At 31.8% G+C, this 21,382-nt stretch overlaps 1 pseudogene; it reads left to right on the forward strand.

The window, feature by feature from the left end:
- The first annotated feature begins 552 nt into the window (after positions 1–552).
- On the forward strand, positions 553–1,659 carry LOC131843571 (uncharacterized; annotated as a pseudogene).
- Positions 1,660–21,382: the final 19,723 nt, after the last annotated feature.

Consider the following 21,382-nt stretch of genomic DNA (forward strand, 5'->3'; position numbering starts at 1 on the left):
TACAAAAAAATAAAAAAAAACGCCAATTTAGATAATTTATTCGATATAGCACACGCAAATGCTTTGGACTGGATAAAAATAGAAGAATATAAAATATTTTTACAAAAACAATGAGAACCAGGGCGTCTAGGATGTTTAGCGGGAGTAGATAAAAAGTTAGCTGAGAAAGAAAAAAGAACAAGACAGTGAAATTTAAAAGAAGAGAAAAAAAGACAAGATGTTCCAAAAGTTTATCGTCATCTTTAACTACACAAGATTTTATCGAAACGCAAGAAAATCCCAATCCCAATACCAGCTCTGACGAAAGCCTTAAGGAACCCTTGCCATCAACATCTCAAATGGTAAGTTCTGTAACTACTTCAAAAAGAGGAAGGAAAGATTTCATCACTCCTAAGTTAGTTGCCACTTTAGATAGATGTCAATTAAGCATAAGGGACTCTGTCTATATACTTCAGGCTGTAGTAGAAGCCCTAGATCTCAGCTGTGATGAGTTCCCGATAAATAAATCGTCAAAGAAAAATATTAAAATAAGACCTTCTGCATCAAGCTAGGATGGCTAGAGTCATTTACTCTTTGAAAATATGTTTGTTGCAAACTCAATTCAAAATTAGCGCCAAGGATAAAAGAGCCCTTCAAGATATTTGTTTATTCATTGCAGTTATATACGTAAAACCATGGCTTGGATATAGTCTGGCAGTCACGGCCCCAAATCAAGCTTTGGGCTTTTTAAAAAGTCTTAAAGAATACGAAACTGTTAATAAAGAGATCTCCAAAGCTGCCCTGAGCAAGTTTAGTCAACATTTTTGGTACTTGTAAGAAGACATAGCTGTTTTATCACTCTTTGATGATGAAGTAGATGAACAAACTAAGACGAATATTGTAGCGAACTTACAAAGACATAGTTTATATGATTCTGTAAAAAGATACAGTCCATCGAAAGAAGATATGTCTGATTATTTGTATGGTAAGTAGAAATACATAACATTTATTTTAGTATAGTTTTTTTTAATGTTACACATTTTAATTTAAATCGGTTTTATCGCGTTTATCATATTTTTATATTTGGTTGGTCTAGACCTGACCTGATTGATAAATGTAATAATTAAACCGTATTAAGTTATTTAATTTAAAAATTAAATAGTTTTATATCTTATATCCATCTTAATAAACTGATAATAATATATCTTGTATTTTGTTGCAGGAAAATCATTAAATGATTTTGTGTCTGTCAAGAGCACAAATTTATTTGCTCGTTTAAATATGGATACAGACTTCTTAAAGAAAACCGTTTCTGCATGGGACGAAAATGTAACCTATTTGCAGGCTAAAACAAGAGTTCTTTCTTTAAGGGCCGTGAATGATACAGCTGAAAGAGCTGTAAAACTTATGCAAGATTTCAATGGCTTAGTCACTGCAAAAGAATATCAAAAACAGTTTTTCCTGCGTACCTACAAGAGTTTTTTGTGTACAAGAGCATAGAAATCTGTATCCAGACTGTAAAAAAGAGACCCTTAAAAGAAAATATTTGTGATGTTCATTTGATTAATAAATACTATATTCTAACTTTCTCTTTGATTATTATTATTAAACATTTTATTTCATTTTATTACACATACACAACGACAAGCGTTAAAGACAACGATTTTTAAAATATTCAAGGCTCTGTAGGCTCGGGTTAATGTTGACATTTAAATATAAAATTTTGTATTTGATTAAGTTTAGGTAGTTTAAAAAGAATTAAGGGGTATGCATTTCGATATCTGAAAAAAAATTTTTTTTACCCATATAAGGGACACCCTAATATATATATATATATATATATATACTTGTTTCAATACTACCTGTGCTATCTGAATTCACCTGCGCTGGCGTTTATTTTAAAAGAATTGTTCGCCATCCTTATTTCGTAGTATATAACATTGCCTGTACTATGAAATCTTTTCATTATCATCTGATTATTCCTTATCCCATTTATTTAGGGTCGGCGTAATACGAGTTTCTCTTCTTTTCATCCCTGTTCGCAGTCATCTCGTTATTTACTCCCTTTCTTACCATATCATCTATCACACAGTCCATCCATCTCTTTCTCGGCCTATCTTTGCCCTTATATCTATCCACATTCATATGTAACAGCTTCCTTATGAAATCTTGTGTTAAATTTTATTTTTGCTCATCTGGACAACACCCAACGAGTATTAGGGCATATAATAGCATATAAAATTAGACTATTAAATACAAAAAGGATTTTTCTAAATAATCGACTGCTATGTCCAGAAATACACATGTACAAACAAACTAATCCTTCACCTGTATATATTAGTATAGGTTACTATGCAGTACTTCGGCTAATTATGTGAAGACACAGTCGAGGTTTACACAATACAAGATAATTACACTACTGGACACATGCGTGTTAGAACACATAGTTGTGAAATAACTGACAGCGTACAAAGACACGTGCCTATTATCTTGAGAGCTCTAAGTTATAACATTATTGGGTGACATAAAACTGTATTTATTAAGTAGGTAATAAAAACTCTTTTTAATTATCAACGAAAAGGAAAAATAGTAAAGAATTAAAACTTGCAAACAAGCTGATTGCACACTTGATGCCTATTGGTTAGGGTTGAGAATTTAAAGATTAATAATAATATAATAATAATAATCTCAGGACAATTCACACAGCGACATCTAGACCCAAGTTAAGATAACTAAAGCTTGTGTTATGGGTACTAAATAACTGACACATATACATAGATTTTTTTTGTATATTATACATACCCAGACCGATACAAACAATCATACTCATGGATACAAATGTTTGTGCCGTGCGAGGAATCGAACCCGCGACCATCGGTCGTAAAGCGGTGTGCTAGACCGCTAGACCACCGAGGTCGTTAAGAGTTTAGGAAAGATAATTTAAATATGCAAATTTATTTTGAGCGACATTAAAAAATATAGATACATTATTTTTCTTATTATGAAATTTAGACTGGTCAGTAAGGTTCACCTATCACTTCACTTCACTTATCTATCAGATGGTACAAACTAATATCTTTGTACCATCTAATAGAAAATAGGGTGCAGGCTGCACCCTGGACCCTACGTGTATCCACACGTCAATATTGACTTGGAAATGCCACTGCCTCTAGATCGGACTCTTCTGCGGTGGATCAGAGTAGCGGAACGATTAGACTTCCGCTTCCTTTACACATCTTCCTTTCGCGAAATAGCTTCCTCGCAGAAGGAGTTTACCGTCAGCCACGACCTCTCCCTATTCATTATACTCCAAACAACATTTGACGTACATTTAGATTATACTGATAAGGACAAGCAGAATTGAATGCCGAAGAAGTTAGTCGAGTACAAAAATAAACAGTTTGAGAGCCTTCGTGGTCTAGCGGTTTAGCACACCGCTTTACTTCCGATGATCGCGGATTCGGTACGGTACAAAGATCTGAACATATATAATAAACTTATGGTAAAATCTGATCATCATACTCATGAGTATGATGATCAGATTCATTCATGACGATGATATATCGGTTTGTGTGTTTTCTATGTATATTAAGTATATATTTATAGCAGTTGTCTAATATCCTTAACACAAACTCTGCATAGTTTGGGACTAGATGGCGCTGTGTGAGTAGTCTTGAGATATTATTTTTGTTATTATAGTTTTAAAAGCAAATGTACAGGTGTAGCAGCTTTTCTTTGTGGCTTTCCCTGCTTATCTCGAAAAGTAAGTAGCATAAAAGTAAAATTTGTTATATTATAATGCAGTATCATTAATTAGGATTATATCTATGTGGGACAAATGCATATTTTGCTTGTCCAACATTTTTATAATCTTATCTTTATATATTTACGATGACATGTAAATTCATAATTCATGCTGTATTCATTATACCTAATTGAAAACAATAAAATCACTGTTTTTAATTAATACCTTCGTGTATAAAGAAATATAGGTTAGTGGCAAATGAAAGTAGAATAGTAATTCACAGTGGAAATGTTTGTGTATTTATCAATGATATTCTTTTAGTTTTGATTAATTTGTTTATTACTCTATTAGTTATATTTCGTGACTTTTCGCATAAGTTAGGATAAAAAATATGCATTCGCATTTAGAGAGATGAATTTCTTAACATTCCATGGTTTCACCGTGAGGGTGCCAGGGCCATCGTGTGATAGAGTGGGAAACTCTGAGCAGATCCTGGGACTTTTTACACGTAAGTTAGCGTGTAAGTTTAAGGGGCCCCTTTGTACGTCAACACATCTTCACCGTTCGTTTTTCTCCCTGCCCAGCCAAATCTGGTAGGAGCTTGCTAGTACTATTTTTTATTCATTTTTCAATTACAGAACTTAATGCAGTTCTAGATAGGCATTAGGTTTCAAGATCTTTTAGATTGTAAAGAGATTTCGCTGAGAGAGAGATTCGAGAGGTATATATATATATACCTCTTGCTCTTCACTTCGACTACTCATAAATTAACCACATAACAATTTTTTGTTAATTCGTTCATTAGTTCGTAATATTTGTTCGTTTTTATTGCGTAGTCTTTAGGTATGAGTTTATTTTGCGCTCTATCTCTATCATTTCGTGTTTCTAGTTTATGTTACAGTCAATATACATTTCAAGAAATTTACATTACATATTATAATTTACATTATTTTTTATACTGTGAGAGATGGCTGAAGAGGGGGCGGGGGGGAGAGAGGGGATTGTAAGTTATTAGGACTAATGGTCTCCTTTTTAAGAATGTAACTCCTATAACTTGCACCACACACGTGTCTATCTAAGATTTTTATTGATGTTAATGGCTAATGAATTCCTATACCAAGCAACTATGTTAGTATGTCTATTAGTTTAGTTATATACTAAAAATAGTATAACCTAATATGATTAATGATTATTTATCGTGCAGTGTATTGGATTATGAGATATAATATAACTTTACTGATATATTGTACGGAGGCGAACTCTTGACCATCGAAGATGAGATAGTACCTTAAACCACTACATCCCTAAGATATGAATAATGATTATTTACAGATAATTTACATAGCGTTGTTAATAATATAAGTTCACTGCTATACTATATGCTACGGAGGATATATGCTACGGAGTCGAATCCACTACCATTAAAGTTGTGATAATACCTTAACCCACTACAGTTTTAAGACTGGAATTAGCTAAAAACCAAAACAAAACATTACATTACCAAATCTCTTATACTAAGGCATGCAACAACATGTAATGGGGGGGAAAGGCGATTGTTAGTAATGTGGACTGATGATCTCATTGCTAGCAATGTACCATGTCAGGTTGACCTCCACGCGGTTCCCCCTGGAAACCATCGTGATAAATTCTTGTTGAATTTGTCATGATGGGCTAACTGACCTGACCTCACGCTTATCTTATCATCCTCCACTGGTGCCCCGCCAGCGTAAACCGTTAGCGCAGGCGGGTACACCATTCCATTATCAACCATTAAAAAAAAACAACATGTAATGTTATTTTTATCGACCCTCTAAACTTATTTAGTCATAAATTTAATCTACGAACTTTAAATCTAAATTTATAGAGACTAATAGACGCTACAGTGCCTAAAATAGTGCCCTTGGTAAAAATACAACACTCCAAATAATTTATTTCTAATCTGTAGACATATTTAGTGATAAACTAAAGTACCTTAAAATTAATTATGACTTTAAAGCTGATATTCTATTTTTTTTAATAATATAGTGATAGTAACTTACTACTTATTTAATTAATTTAATAGCATTTGATATTTTTGGGGCAATAATTACAATTTTGGCAGGACATGTAAGAACCTTATGAAAATGTATGTCAGGTAGACCTTCACTTTCTTCTGGAAACCTATTAGGAGATACATTTCAGGTGAACTTGTCTTGATGGGCTATCTGACCTGATTTCATACTCATCTTATCATCCTTCATTGGTGCGCGGTAGCGAATAGCGTTAGCGCAGGCCCATTCCATTGTCATCCATAAAAAAATGGTAATGGTAAATCGTAACTCAATTGCATCCTATACAATATTATATAAGATATAGACATTGTCATAATAAAATAACAAATGAGGTTATACATTTATAGACCATATTTTTTTTAGGTTTATCTTAGATTGAGGACAATGAACTTTATTATAAGTTTCGTTTCGTTTGAATCGAAATACTATACTTCCATCTAAACAATGAAATATTTATAGTTAATGATATTTCCTCGAAGTTGTATAATTTATATACGAGATAAATATCAGATATTGAGATATTATGAACATTTTATGTGTCTGGTTTCCTGGCTCGTATAAAGTCGATATTTGTTTGATGTCGTAAAACATAGAAATTATAGACTAGTGGGTTTTATTAGTGGAACCTTAAAATAATGTAAATATATATACTTATAATATATGGTAGCGTGGTTTTTATAAATGCATTAGATTTATAAAAAACGCTACCACGCTATATGTTTCGACCTATCGATCAACATAAAAAGGTCTTGCGAATATGAGTTCGAGGGTTTAGCTAATAAAATACATAAAGTTGCGAAGATGTCCTGAACGAGACTAATTTCAGAAACTTTCAGACGGATTTGAAAAATCTTTTCAACATTCCCAATGTCAACAAGAACTCCACAGCTTTATATATTAGATTAACTAAACCGGCGAGTTCGTTCTTGAACTTGTTCTTGAAGAATGTTAACGTTTATTTAACTTCACGCTTCTAACCAAAGAACTTAATCAAAAATAAAAAGCAAGATCTATCTGAAGATCAATTTGTTTTAACCATAAATTAAAATACTGCCATATCTCACCATTCTACCGAAACACCTTACAAAGCAAGCTGCTAAAACATTAGAATAGGATTATTGATGATGAAATTTATTATTGACAAATAGAAACGATTTGATTTGAAAACATTTAATTTCAGGGGCGTGTCCCACTTTTGTAAGATTATCGAATTCCTATCAACTAAATAAACTGTATGAATCACAATATAACATAACATTGGTTGCGGTATTTTTATCATTAATTGTAAAATTTCATTGTCAACGTTATCAGACAAGGTATTTCATGAATGAAACTCTTTTACGTAAATTGATAAACCCTTGTTACAAATAATCAGCGTAATAACGGCTATCGACGGCCGCGGCGGTATTGCGGTTTAGGACACCGCTTTACTTCCGATGGTCGCGGGTTCAATTTCTCGCACGGTGCAAACATTTGTATTCATGAGTATGATTGTTTATATCGGTCTGAGTGTTTTCTAGTTGAATTATGTTATTTTCTGATCAGTAGTTTAGAAATTGAATGACAGATGAATATACGTACATAAATACCGGTCAAAAACATCATTTATTTTTACTTCCTCCTTATTTGGGTAAAATTTAGTTAAAAATTGAGAAAATATAACGATGGCGTATCTATAAACAAGTATATGAGGTAATCATGAAAACTGCATGTAGATATAAAAGTTAATAACTACAATAAATCAATATATATATAATCAATACAATAAATCAATAAATTGCAGATAATATGTAAATTCTGTTTACTTTTAGCTTTCTAGTATTATTGCGGAATTGTTGATGGAATTTATGACCAAGGTCATAGTTTCATTATAAATGCACTAACAAAAAAACATCTCTGTTCCCATAGTAATACAGAACGACCCGGTTCAAAGTAAAAAAGAAATAATTAAAAATACATATGGCACTAAATCTTAAGTTAGGTTTTTTCGGACTACTCTAATGTCGTTGGCCGCAGCTGGCATTTGCAGCTTCACCGGATGATACGTATTTAAGTTAGGTGTAAATATTGTGATGTTCCTACTCCAGTTATGTTAAGTTATGAAAATTACCTGCCCTCAAGAGACCTAAACCTAGTCTCCTAGGGGTTGTTGCCCCCAGAATTGATACCGGGTCACAGGTACTCGTGCTGTGACACCAATCGGCAAATCAGGGAGCGCGGAAAGATCTGTGTCTATAGGCGACTTACCATATCGTAAGTTCTCAGCATCTTTGCCTTTCCGGTGAATAAAAGCAATCTCAAAATAGGGGGAAGGTGATGTTGGTAAAGATGACTAATAACCCCATCGCTAGCGTACTTTGCCAGGTGATCTACACGCATTACTCCCAGGAAACCACCGTTGTAAATTACCATTTGCCAAGATGGGCTAACTAACCTAACTTCGTGCTTTATCATCCTCCACTGGTGCCCCGCCAGCGTAAACCGTTAGCGCAGGCGGGTGCATCATTCCATTACCATAAAAAAAATCTCGAAATAGAAACATTTTATTCTTTTCATATTTTTATTTCAGTCTTAAAGTTAATAGTTATTCCCTTGAACAATAGTAATCATTGTTTGCAATAAACTTCGTACAACTGTCAATAAATCGAACCTTGAACGGAGGCAGACTACCAAGTTACGCAAAAACATTAGTCGGCATAATTTACGATTTCCACTTGACTGTGATTAATCACACGAGTATCAATAGCATTATTTATAGGAATCAAACGTTAATACTTCGGTACTCGGCCAGTCTGCTAGACCGTTGTGACCTTGGTATTGACAGCGAAAATCGGTTTTGCACTAACGTCATCAAAACCTGACGACGCACACGTTTTTATCGACAGAATTAAAAAAGATGGATCTTCCCAATTCGACTGTTTTTATAGATAATAGTTTTATTTATTCAAAGCTGGCGCTATTCGTATGTTTCCATTTTTTTATCAGGATCTGACCAGTAGGTATACTTTAACATTCCGGAAAACTAAGTTCCCTATAACGTCGAGAATTTCTTCCGGAATCATTAAATATATAATACATGCATACAAACATAAATACCTTCAGTTCTGCAACCTCCGTCACAGAAACTACACCTGTGTGAAGCCTACCTGATACCTCGAGTCTAGATATATTTGTATTGTCGGTTTTCAATTTCAGCATACGAAAGTATATACGGTACTTACATTAAAACATTAATAAAAAATAATCTGTCCGTCTGTGCGTTTGTTCTCACGAATCACTGAAATGGCTACACCGATTTTGACAGGACTTTTACTCGCAGAAAGCTAATGTTATAGGGAATAACAATGATAATTTTGGAAAAATCTTCTGGCTGTATTGCCGTCATTAGTGTTGCTATCTAACAACTCCTCATATTTTTATACTGTGCCTTGTTCAGATCCAATTTTATGAAAATGCTAAGAGCTTAATGTTTTGAATATGCTGTTATATGTGCCGGTTCATTAATAAGATTATCATTAAGATTGTGTTTTCTGCCGGTTCATTATGAAACCCTTAAACCCTGTACATAAGAGTTCTATGCTACTTTTATTTTAGAAATTGTGTTCACTTTAGTAATAAAAAGTTATATTCCATGCGGATGAAGTCGCATTATGAATAAAAACGTTAAATTGTATTTATAAAAATGTGTACATTAAATTAAACAATGTATTTAATGAATATTTTGCGAAGCAAAGATGGTGTAAAGATATTATAAATTCCTTAATATTAATTTCATATAAAACATTTTAAGCTATGTATAATATAATATTAACTTGAAATATAACAAAATAATTAACATATCTGGGTCACTAAAATGGACTTTGAACCTGAAGGCTTTGTTAAATTTATCTTTATGATGTATCTTTCATCTACGTACATCTTTGTATTCAAAGGATCATTTTAGAATAACTAGCCAAAAACATTCTCTGTGGAAATATTAGATGTTTTGCATTAGCATAAAGGATTTTAATTATTGTTTCACCCAATATTTTATATTTAACTAGCTTTTTCCCGCGGCTTCGCTCGCGTTAATTTATCCCCTTAGAGGTGGAATTTATCAAAATCCTTTCTATAGGGATGCCTACGTCATAACATCTACCTGCATGCCAAATTACAGCCCGATCCGTCCCGTGGTTTGGGCTGTGCGTTGATACATCACTATGTCAGTCACCTTTGAGTTATATATATATATATTAAGTCTATTTATCTATATCTATTTTATGTCTATTTTAATTATATCTATTTCAATCAATTATAATTGGTAAAATAAACGATTATTTTGGAGTTTCTGTTTTAAATTTGGAGTTCCCAATTTGTCGAATATGGCTAATTGTTAATTAGATTTTGAAAATAAAAAATGAATTTAAGTAGGCCTAGACAAACTTACCATCGCGCTGTCTCTCGTATTATACTGGATTGATATTGGTGTTTCTAACAGCGGAGAGTTAGTCAAAAATATAAATTGATATACAAAGTTTTTTCTTTCCTTCGCCGCGTCGCTCAAATTTGAACTCCGATATATCTCCTTTGGAAAGCATACACTATACTCTGAGGAGATAAAAATCATCGCTCCTAATAATATATTTCAATTCCTGTCCCTGACGGACCTATGTACCGAACTTTGAAAAAAGGACTAGCACAATAGATCTACGAGTATATAGCTCGCAGTGCTACAGGTGACCTGACAATAGCCAAAATCCTCAATAAAAAACAATACATATATGAGTACACTTATCGTGATTCTGAGAAATATAGGTATAATATATAGCTGGGTAATAAATCAAAACATTACTATGTATCTGTATATACTGGTACATAGATTGTTGTCTCTAATCAATTGACTTTACATCGATTGTTTCCAGAAGCATAATAATCTTTAGTTTTTATCTTGCAGATTATTTATTTATAACTTCCATGGCCACAAGTCAAGGTTTAGTCGATGTTTGAAAACTAATTAGGGTTATTTTAAAATAGAAAAATGGCAAATACAACACATCGTTACGACCGTCATCCAAGTTGGGGCTGACAGAGGAATAGACAATTGGAGGATAGGCGATGTTGTGGTAACCATGTGGTTACCATCAGATTTGCTGTATAATAGTTTGATACCATCGTAGTATAAAAAAAATCGATCGATATGTTTTCAATCCAATGTAGTAAGGGATGATTCTAGCCCAAAGAACCTTGAAAAAGGGTATATGAGAAGTAATAAATCTTTATTTATATGAAATTTGTATATTTTATTATAATTAGAACATTATTTAATTTGTTGAATTTTTAATGTTTTTTATCTCAACTTTTGTAGATTTCAACATAATATTGTTAATTGCACATGTGTTACCCACTCACTAATAGCTATGCTTCACTGTTGGGTGTTGACTGGTAGAGATCTCTCTTAGAGATAAGTCCAACTTTGCTCACTCTGTATATATTTAATTTTATAACTTTATTTAAAAGTGCAATAAAGAATATATAAATTTGATGTTGTTACTGGAGCGGGAACACAACTACTATTTTAATAAATGTGTATTCTTCCCAAAAGGGCTCACAGCGAGAAGTAACAAAACAATATTAGTTAGTCAAAAAAGACATATAAAAAATAGATATCAAAAGTATAAGGTTTATAAAAAGTATGGTAGACAAGCTGCCAGTAACAGATGTACATGTAAATAATTTTAGAACAACAACAGTATTATAGCATTACATCGACATTTTCATCTGCGAAGACTTTGTAAGACTTTGTTTGTACCTATTCCAGCCGCTAAGTAGTTTGCTGTAAGCTATATATATATATTTCAGTTGAAGGTAGTGGAATTTCCAGATAAGAGGCATGATATTTTAGTCTTCCGGAGGGTCAACCCATAACTGGTATCACGGATATCACATGATTATGTGATAACCACCACTTTAATACCGTTACCACTGTAATTATATTTAAAAAGTATTAAATTAATTAACATGAAACTACTTCACTTGAGTTATTTTTTAAATTTATTATATATGATTTTATGATAAAAAGACAAGCAAAGGAAATTTACATAAAATTCCATTCGAAGAAAAGCAATGTAGTCTAGTAAAATATGTTATTAAGAGACAGAATTTTTGCAGTTCGTTTTCAGTTAATTATTACAGTAGAGTGTATTTGAACAAGTCCCATTTTAAAGAATGGGGAATGTTCCAGAATATAAAAAGGAATATGTAAACAGTTTATACCTATCTAAATTTACATTACTTGAAGGGTTTCATAGGCGGTCGCAATTTAGTCTATTATATATTTTTTATTAATATTAGTAAAGAAACTGGCAGTTAATTTGTAGCTACACGATATCCGGCGTCTATAGACATGAAAAATCAGATACTTCGTTACCAACATTGTAATAAAAATAAAAATGAGATCCTAATAAACTAAATTAATAATAATAATAAGAGACATGAAATGGCCAGTGGTTTGTTACTCTGACTAACAACCAATATGTCATGAAATCATATTTGACCGACCCAAAACAAGAATTGTGTGTCAATTTATATTTTTGTACTTTTGTTGAAGGAAATACTAATATTAAACAAAAACAAAATCCGAGAGAAGGCGGCAGGTTTGCGTTCTACTACTGTGATTTTATGCGATTAATAAAATACAAACGAATAGTCCGAAATAGTCAGCTTACCTCGGGACTAGATGGCGTTCTGAGCATTATCCAAGGATTATAATCAGTTATATATATATCTATATACATATATATGTTAGTATAGTACTTAAGGACTTGATTACAGTTTAAGCCTATAAAATATGAGTGTGGAATTTTCAAAACGTCTTCAACAATGTTTACATAATTTCCTTATCGTTTATAATGATTGTTTATATTTAGTCATATTCCATTATATGTTAACCGATTTCAAAATAGGCTACAGATTTTTATTTCAGCTGTATACTGTGTGTCACGTATTCGCAGAAAGATCTTTTTTTTTATCGACAATGAAGGTAGTTGCACAGCCTATTTACACCTACCGACATTGACATCGCTGTACTCTAGTCAGCTCGTGACCGCGGCGAGTGCAACAGGAACGTTAAAAGAAGTAAATATTATTTACCATAAAAATATTCGTGTTAAGAATTTATTAACTGTATTAAAATAATAATGTGTACAGTATAACTTTAAAAGGGAGTGTGGTGCTTTTGTGTATTTTACTAATATAATGATTAATTCAGCTCTGATTCCACTAAGGTAACGCCGCACTATACTGCCAATTTCATTCTTTGGCAGTTTTAGGAATTAATGATCATTAAATTTTTTTTATGATAATAAGCTGACGGCCTCCGGATGGTAAACTGTAACCGTTGCCTATATACATGTACAGCACGTATATAGGCGACGGTTACCGTGATAACAATAGTGTTTGGCATTTCAGAGTACCAACATATTATGGCCTCTTATCCTATAATTTCACTTCCTTAACCGAAACAGCTTATAAAGCAAGCTATTTGGCGGCTTAAACAGGTGAAACTGAGGTCCCCACGTGGACAACTTTTCAGATTTGTTGTCTATTTTGTAAAAAGTTTTTTTGCAATCAATATTATTCGCGTGTTATTTTTAACATTAGACCATAGGTAATTAATTTAATATTAATTAAGACTATAGACAAATAATATTAAAGACAAAATAATATTAATCTATTCTCAATTTAACCACATATTTTAATATGTATGTGTATGTATGTAGTTATGTAATATGTGTGTATTTTTATGATATTGTTAAAAATATTAGCATTCTGCACTCTTAGAAAAATCTCATATTTCTCCGTCTATATATTTATTGTAAAAAGAGGTAGAAGTTTTTGCTTCTCTTATTAATATATAGATAAAATTAATATTAATATATATAAATTCAATTCTATATGAGTTTTTATTAAGTAAAAATTCTATTCGAATGATATAACCACAAGATAACTAAATATAACTTTATGTTCAGATCAGACCATTAGATTTATCTTAAGAGTCGTGGAAATAGCATAATCTATATGACGCCTATATTAAGTATATGGCAAGCATAAACTGTCGAAAATATGCGAAATTATTTAACAATACAAATTCGTCTTCCGGTATGGCTTAATGAAACCGCGAAATTTATAGCCCTAGGCTGTAAATTTCTAGCCTATATGTTATTCTGATGTATAAGTTATATTACTGTAGTATTTGTGTGAAAGATTAACAAACATCCATCCATCCATCTATCTATACATACTCACGAACTTCTGCGTTTATAATATTAATAAGATTAGATAGCCTGTTCATAATTGAAATGTTACAAATTAATAAAATTAAAGCTTAACGCTTACTATTAAAGTTGGATTTGCAAAATTTTTAATGTTTGGTGAATATCTGTTCTTGTTGAGTTGCGAATATTTTAAAATAAATAAACAAGGAACTCGTAACAATCAATCTTACTAATACAGTTTTATCATGTCTCTGAATTGCGAAAGCCTATCAAGGTGTTTTTTTTGTTTGTACAACACGATGAGCCATACATACATATACATATAATGTAAGTAAATATTATCAGTTTTCATTCAATGTCAAATACCAACTGATATGATTTAACTTTTATTTTCACAGAAATTTCACAAGGCTCTGATATATTCATTTCAATGTCACCATTATTTGTAATCGTGCCCTATTTATTACATACTGGTCATTTCCTTCGGTTACGTTTGTGTTTATGAGATAATAGATGATGTATCGTAATTTTAAATTTTTTCTTTTTCGAGTTAATCTATGCACGTACAAAACTAGACTAGAAGGTGTTCTGTGAATTGTTCTTTAAAAAAGAAACAGCGATGTTGATGAAATGAATCTGATCAACACCAATACAATTATATGTTGAATAAACTTTATTTTAATTAATAAATTTGACGACCTCGGTGGTCTAGTGGTTTAGTACACCGCTTTACGTCCGATGGTCGCGGGTTCGATTCCTCGCACGGCACAAACATTTGTATTCATATGAGGTCAGGCCAGTTAGCCCATCATGGCGAATTTACTAGGAATTCATTTTATTTTTTTTATATATAATTCTTTATTGCACCAATATTAAAAGTACATATATTCATCACAATGGTTTCGAGGTGGAATTGCGTGAAACTGACATGGTACATTGCCATTCATTCAGTCAGGTATAATTCAGGGAGCAAGGGGATATTGCTAGATCCTCTTCGTATATTGCTAGAAATAGTTCTTAGTCCACATTACTAATAATCTACATTCTCCTTTTATACAACAGTCTAATAAGGCGGAAATTTTTATTTATTTATTTATATGAAATGCACATTAAATTAAATACCTTTATTTGCCATAAAATTATTCGTGTTAAGACCCGGTTAATAATTTAAATAATGTATATTATACACGAAAGTTTAAAAGTAATATATGAAATGAAATTTGAATTATAGGAAATGTAATTTGTTAGGAATTAATTTCTAGAACAAACCGGTAGGTCTGTGACTAGTTAAAGTAAACTAATATCAAATGTTTGATTTAGGATACTTGCTACTATGCCAAGTTTATTCAAAATCTGTTTAGTCTCCGTTTGAAGCGGAGCCAGAAATGCGAATAGATTACGGGTAATTGTGCATATAGTCGATGGATTTCTAATGTGAATTATCCCATCTACTTTAGACACGTGCAAATAGTAATAATATCTTGGAAAATTCATACAGCGCCATCTAGTCTCAATCTATGCAGAGCTAGTGTTATTTATACTAGACAATTGACAGGTATACTTAGACTTTTTTTTAATACATTCATAATATACATAGGCGCCTCAAGATTAGGAAAGCCGACCCAGCATAACGGGAAGAGGCGAGGATGATAAATATATACATATATAGAAAACATCCATACCAATATAAACAATCATATTCATGAATACAAATGTTGGTACCGTACGTGGAATTGAACCCAATCGGAAGTAAAGCGCTGTACTAAACCACTAGACCACTAAAGCCTCAAATTTGTAGAGACTAATAATGTATACCAATATGGAAAAAGAGGTTGATTTTGTATTAAATTATGCGTACATTTGCCTCATATTTTCAGATGCTAAGAGGCTATTTTGTAAGATGTTTTGTTTGGTGTGTGCAATACTGCAGTGAACGTATAGGATATGGAAACAGGACATCGTAGTCCTCTGAAATGGTAACGCAAGAATGGCTTGATTTTTTGACGAGACGACTGTGTTGCTATTAATGTATATAGTCAAAGGTTACCACTTCCTTGAGTACGGAAGTACTTCCTTGAGGCTCTAATCTACGGGTAATCTAATGGTGGGATGCCTGCTTGTTTCAGTGGTCGAAATCGACCATAATTATTAAGGTCCAGATTACTGCTGCACATTAAAAGAAATTTCATATTCCTCAGTCCGCACCATGTCCGTAAAAAGGGACATAAAGTTTTATATTAGTCCACGTATTAATATATTTGGGGTTAAAGTATGAAATTGTCGGTTTGTACTGAAAATTTCTCGTTTTTTTTTAAAGATGTGACACGTTTATTTAGTCAAAATATTTACCCTTATTAACTATACATTGTTGCCATCTAATTCAAATTTAACTTCAAAATATCTTTATTCATGTAGGACTCTTATGATATGTCAAATCTACCGTCAGTTCCGCATGCTATCGAGATGAGAAGAACGGAGGCTCAAGCTCAGTACAGAACTCAGCTCGTATTCTTTTAATAAAAAAATGTTGTACATGTTAACAAGAATACACAGTAATTTAAATTCAGATTTGGGAGAATAGACTGACCACCAGCATATGCTACTGCAAAAAAAAACAAAAAATCTAATCAGTGTTCGGGACCTGAACATATCAGTCCCCACAAGCTGCCCCTGTTCACGTGTATGATGGATGAGCCAGCCATCATTGCACTCAACCATATTTGAGGGAGCTCATCGATCCGGCCCACCACGCCGCCACAAGTTTAAAACTTTATAGCGAGCATAACTGTTTCAAGTTACTCCATTACGTCATTTATATTATTTAGTCGGAAGTTATTCATTAAATAAACAAGTCATTTATGCCTTTACGATTACATTAAAATGAGAATTGGGCTAAGCCTCAATCTTTCCGGGACACTAACTCCATTCTCATAGTACATCTATTGTTATAGATTATGAGATAACAGAATATTATAAGTAGTGGTAATTTTTCTTTGTAAATTAAACCTTATTTGAGGTGAACAATAAAATTACCACTTGTGACTTGTAATGATAGATTCATTTTATTAATTACCAATGCTTATCAGTGATGACTTACCGACTAATTAATTACATTTTTTTTGTTTATCTATATAGTTTCGTTTTACTATGTCATTTTGTTGTAATTAATATGAAATTTTAAATGTCATTGCAACATTTAAAATAGGTCTATAAACAATACAGTAAATACTGCATCGATATATGCTCTACCTGTAATCAAATATTCATAATTACATTTTGTTTATTAACCAGTGCTAAAAAGTTTTTTACATAATTGCACGTCCTGTTATTTTATTTTTCAGAAGTTCAACAATTGAATAACAATTAAAATTAAATTAATTAAATATACGAAATTAACACTGGAAAAATAATTAATCTAAAATCCTAATAAAATTACATATAATTTTATTTTGGTTTAGGTATTCCGTAACTTTACAAAAACATTGTTTCTGAAAATAAGATTTAATTCTTAATTTATATTCATATGTGCACACAGATAAGATAATATTACATATATGTGAGTAATTGTTGACTTGCATAGATAAAGTTTATTACTTTTTACATATATAATCTAAATTCCAATAAAAAAAAATCTGTCTCGTTTAACAATTTTAGCAAGAATAGGTTATGATAACATTGTACTCATTTCGCTTGTGATAATTATTAAACAATAGTTCTGACCAGGACAGGTCTATTATCTATTTATCTGTATATGGATTACAATATACATAACATAGCTGTAGTTTAATAGTAATTTTCATTATTAAACATGAACTTGTATATAACATATTTAAAAATAATAAGATTTTTTTTTTATGGGAAAGCTAGTAAAAATCAGGCAAGTATCTTCATATTTCAGTAAATAACTAAATATCTTTATATATCTTATCAGCAAGTATCTTGCAAATATATATAAAACTACTATACTAACTATATATATAATTACAAAACATAATAAAAACACACAAACACGGGACCCGGGATACTTCAAAACACGGGACTTTTAATAGTTCTTATAGTTCTATATGTAAATAATTCAGACTATGTATGGTATGTAAATAATATCTCTTATTATATTATATATATTTAATTGAAACAAAAAATAAAGCGATAAATATATATCTATTGAACTTGACATACATATTTAATACGATAATTTAATTAATGAGTTAAAACTTCTCAGTAAACGATGTTTTTTTTTGTAAAATCTTTGGTTCGAACAAAGACTTTGACCATAAATAAAAGAGTATATAACAACTACACATCACGACTGTTGTAGCAGATGTGGTAGTCAGAGGCGTTTTGAACTATCGATTGTATTGGACACACTTGATTCGCTCACTTTTGAATAAAAATTTTATAATCAGCATAGCAAATTTATCTTGTATTATTTTGTTATGTACTCGGAGTTTCCATCACTAGAAAGTCAATTGAAAACGAAATTTTTCAAAATATAAATTTTTGACGGCGGACTTTGAGATTTGAATTCACGACCTATTCATTTAATCTTAGTACTAAACAACTAACTCACGACGTTATCTCGACATTATTATAACTGTACGATATTGGGAGCACTGCAATTTGGATCTGTGTTAATCCAGAAAACTTCATTTCCAGAATTATGCCGACACTAATATGTATTACGAGGTTGTATTCAATAGCTTCGTAAAAGCGGTCACTATTGCACGAAAGAATCAGTTCATAATATTCACTTGGTCATCATCTGCATTATAAAAACTTACCTTTATTCCGCGGACGCTGCTTGTGGTGAATACAAGCAAATGTATATATAATTAAATCATAAAATTTAAAATATGAACAAACCATCATACAAGTCTTATGTAATTTTAGTGTAGACAATATATAAGAGACCTAAGATATAAGATATATGTATATATATATATATGCATGTGGGGGGACAGGAGACAAAGTGGACTGATGATATACCACGTCAGATTAAGCTCCACGCAGTTGCCTCTGGAAACTATCATGATAAATTTCTGTTGAAGATGTGCTAGTTGACCAGACCTCACGTTCGTTACTGGTGTCTTAGACACAAACGTAAACACCAATATTTCTTTCATGCTCGTATATTGCTCATTCGGTCCTTTATATTAATTTATAACTTATATAGATAGATATAGAAATAATCTTTATTCAAATAAACTCAATACGAGCACTTTTGAATAATCATATTTTTTTATTCTACCACTCATTCGGACGACAAACTCGGTGGTCTAACGGTTTAAAAGCTTTACGTCCGAGTTCGATTCCTCGCACGGCACAAACATTTGTATTCATGAATATGATTGTTTGATTGATCGTCTGGGTGTTTTTATGTATATGTATATATTTACAAAAAAAATTATCTATGTATTTGTATCAGTTATCAAACCCATAATACAAGCTTCATTCTTATTTCGATCTAGATGGTGCTGTGTGAATTGTCCTGAGATTGTTATAAATATATATTGCCCCACTTATTGATTTCGCATAAAATTCAGATATTTTTTTTTCTTTTGATGGTGATTAACTTAATCAAGCAAGTACATTTTGCTATTTACAAGTTAATTCAGTTCTTCATTCAAAGATATAGTGGTCAAGGTTTTGGATTATGTCATGGAACAATAATAATCCAATTAATGAAAGAACTTAGCCTCCTGTTACAATTGTTAGAATTATCAATTCACAAGTAATAATAATTTACGCTGTGGAATGTCAGTCAGGCTGACTGCCGAACTGATATCTGATAGTCTATATAATAATAATAATATCTTTGGACAATTCGCACAGTGCTATCTAGGCCCAAAGTAAGCAGAGCTTGTGTTATGTGTACTGTATACGTATATGTATATATCTGTACTACTGAACAACTAATATATAAATTTAGATGCAGAATTGATAGATCATACTTTTTTTTGTAAATATATAGATACTTACACAGATACATCTAGACCAATACAAATAATCATACTCATAAATACAAATGTTTGTGCCGTACGAGGAACAAAACTTGCGAACATCCGAAGTAAAGCGATATGCTAAACCGCTAAATCACCGTGGCCGTATATATTTAGGTACGAAATCACGCAGACGACTTTCGTGTAAAGTCAATGTTGGTAGATCGGTGTTACTTAAAATGTACTCTACATACAAAAAGAGTATTAGCAATTTTTATTATCAGATCAGTATTTGATATCTATTTATATATTTGTACATATAACATAAGGTATTAAACAAATCGTATCAACGTCTAGACAGTTATATCTCTAAATCCTTGGAATTGATTTTTTTAACCTAGTTATAGGAGTAGATTCCGTATTTCTCAGATATTAGGCCGTGTTTCCGATAAAGCCACGAGAGATGTTTTTTACTTGCTTCTATTCTAATCTATCGTTATACATATCTGTAAGAAATATATGAAATTGCATTTACATAAATAGTAGTACTGATAAAATATTATACATCTATTTTGTATTAAAAAAATTGAGGCAAAGCTTTTATTCCACCGAAATGGCAATGAATGAGGGCTAACCCGGGCGTCAAATAGTGACATGAGGTCACCAAAGGTTTTCATGTAGGCGACATTTGCCGTTTACCATCCGTCAGATTGTTTGTCCTTCCAAATCATCATTTTTTTAGGATTTACTCCCAAACAACCTAGAGTTCTAAATAGAGTAATTATATTGCTCTATTTTTATTAAACTTTTTTTAATCTTTGATAATAGAATGGTGTACACGCCCACGCTAAAGGTATCCGCTGGTAGAGCACCAGTGGAGGATGAGGAATGTAGAATGTAAAGTCAGGCTAGTTAACCTATAGTGACGAATTCACTAGGACTAAAGTCGACATGGTATATTGACCGCAAACGGGTCCCTCTTTATGTAATATCATCTTATCTGTGCTGTTACTAACAACACCCTTAAATTCATCTAAGAAGTACGTTATAATTAGTTGTCAGTGAATGATTCAAAATCATTTATGATATCTGGACAAAGTATTGAAACTAAATACTATATAGAGAAATAATATGCTCAAGTGTCACCCGTATGCAAATAAACGCATGCAGAACGATTTCCCATAACAGAGTGACGTAATACAAAGCATCAGTAAATGCATAATAGTTCGGAATAAAACTTTTAAGTTAACAAATATTAGTATATTAATCTACAGCACTTAAAACAAATTTATAATTTTTTTTTACACAGTTCTAACAGGATTCGACATAAAAAATCAATTATATATAAGGGATTCAAACTTGCTTCATGTTATGGCTAAGGCATTGTAATTAGCATAAGTAATTATCTAAACTAAC

The sequence above is a fragment of the Achroia grisella genome, unplaced genomic scaffold (genome assembly GCF_030625045.1).
Source record: "Achroia grisella isolate CSIRO2021 unplaced genomic scaffold, CSIRO_AGI_Agris_v1 utg319, whole genome shotgun sequence".
Classification (NCBI taxonomy): Eukaryota; Metazoa; Arthropoda; class Insecta; order Lepidoptera; family Pyralidae; genus Achroia; species Achroia grisella.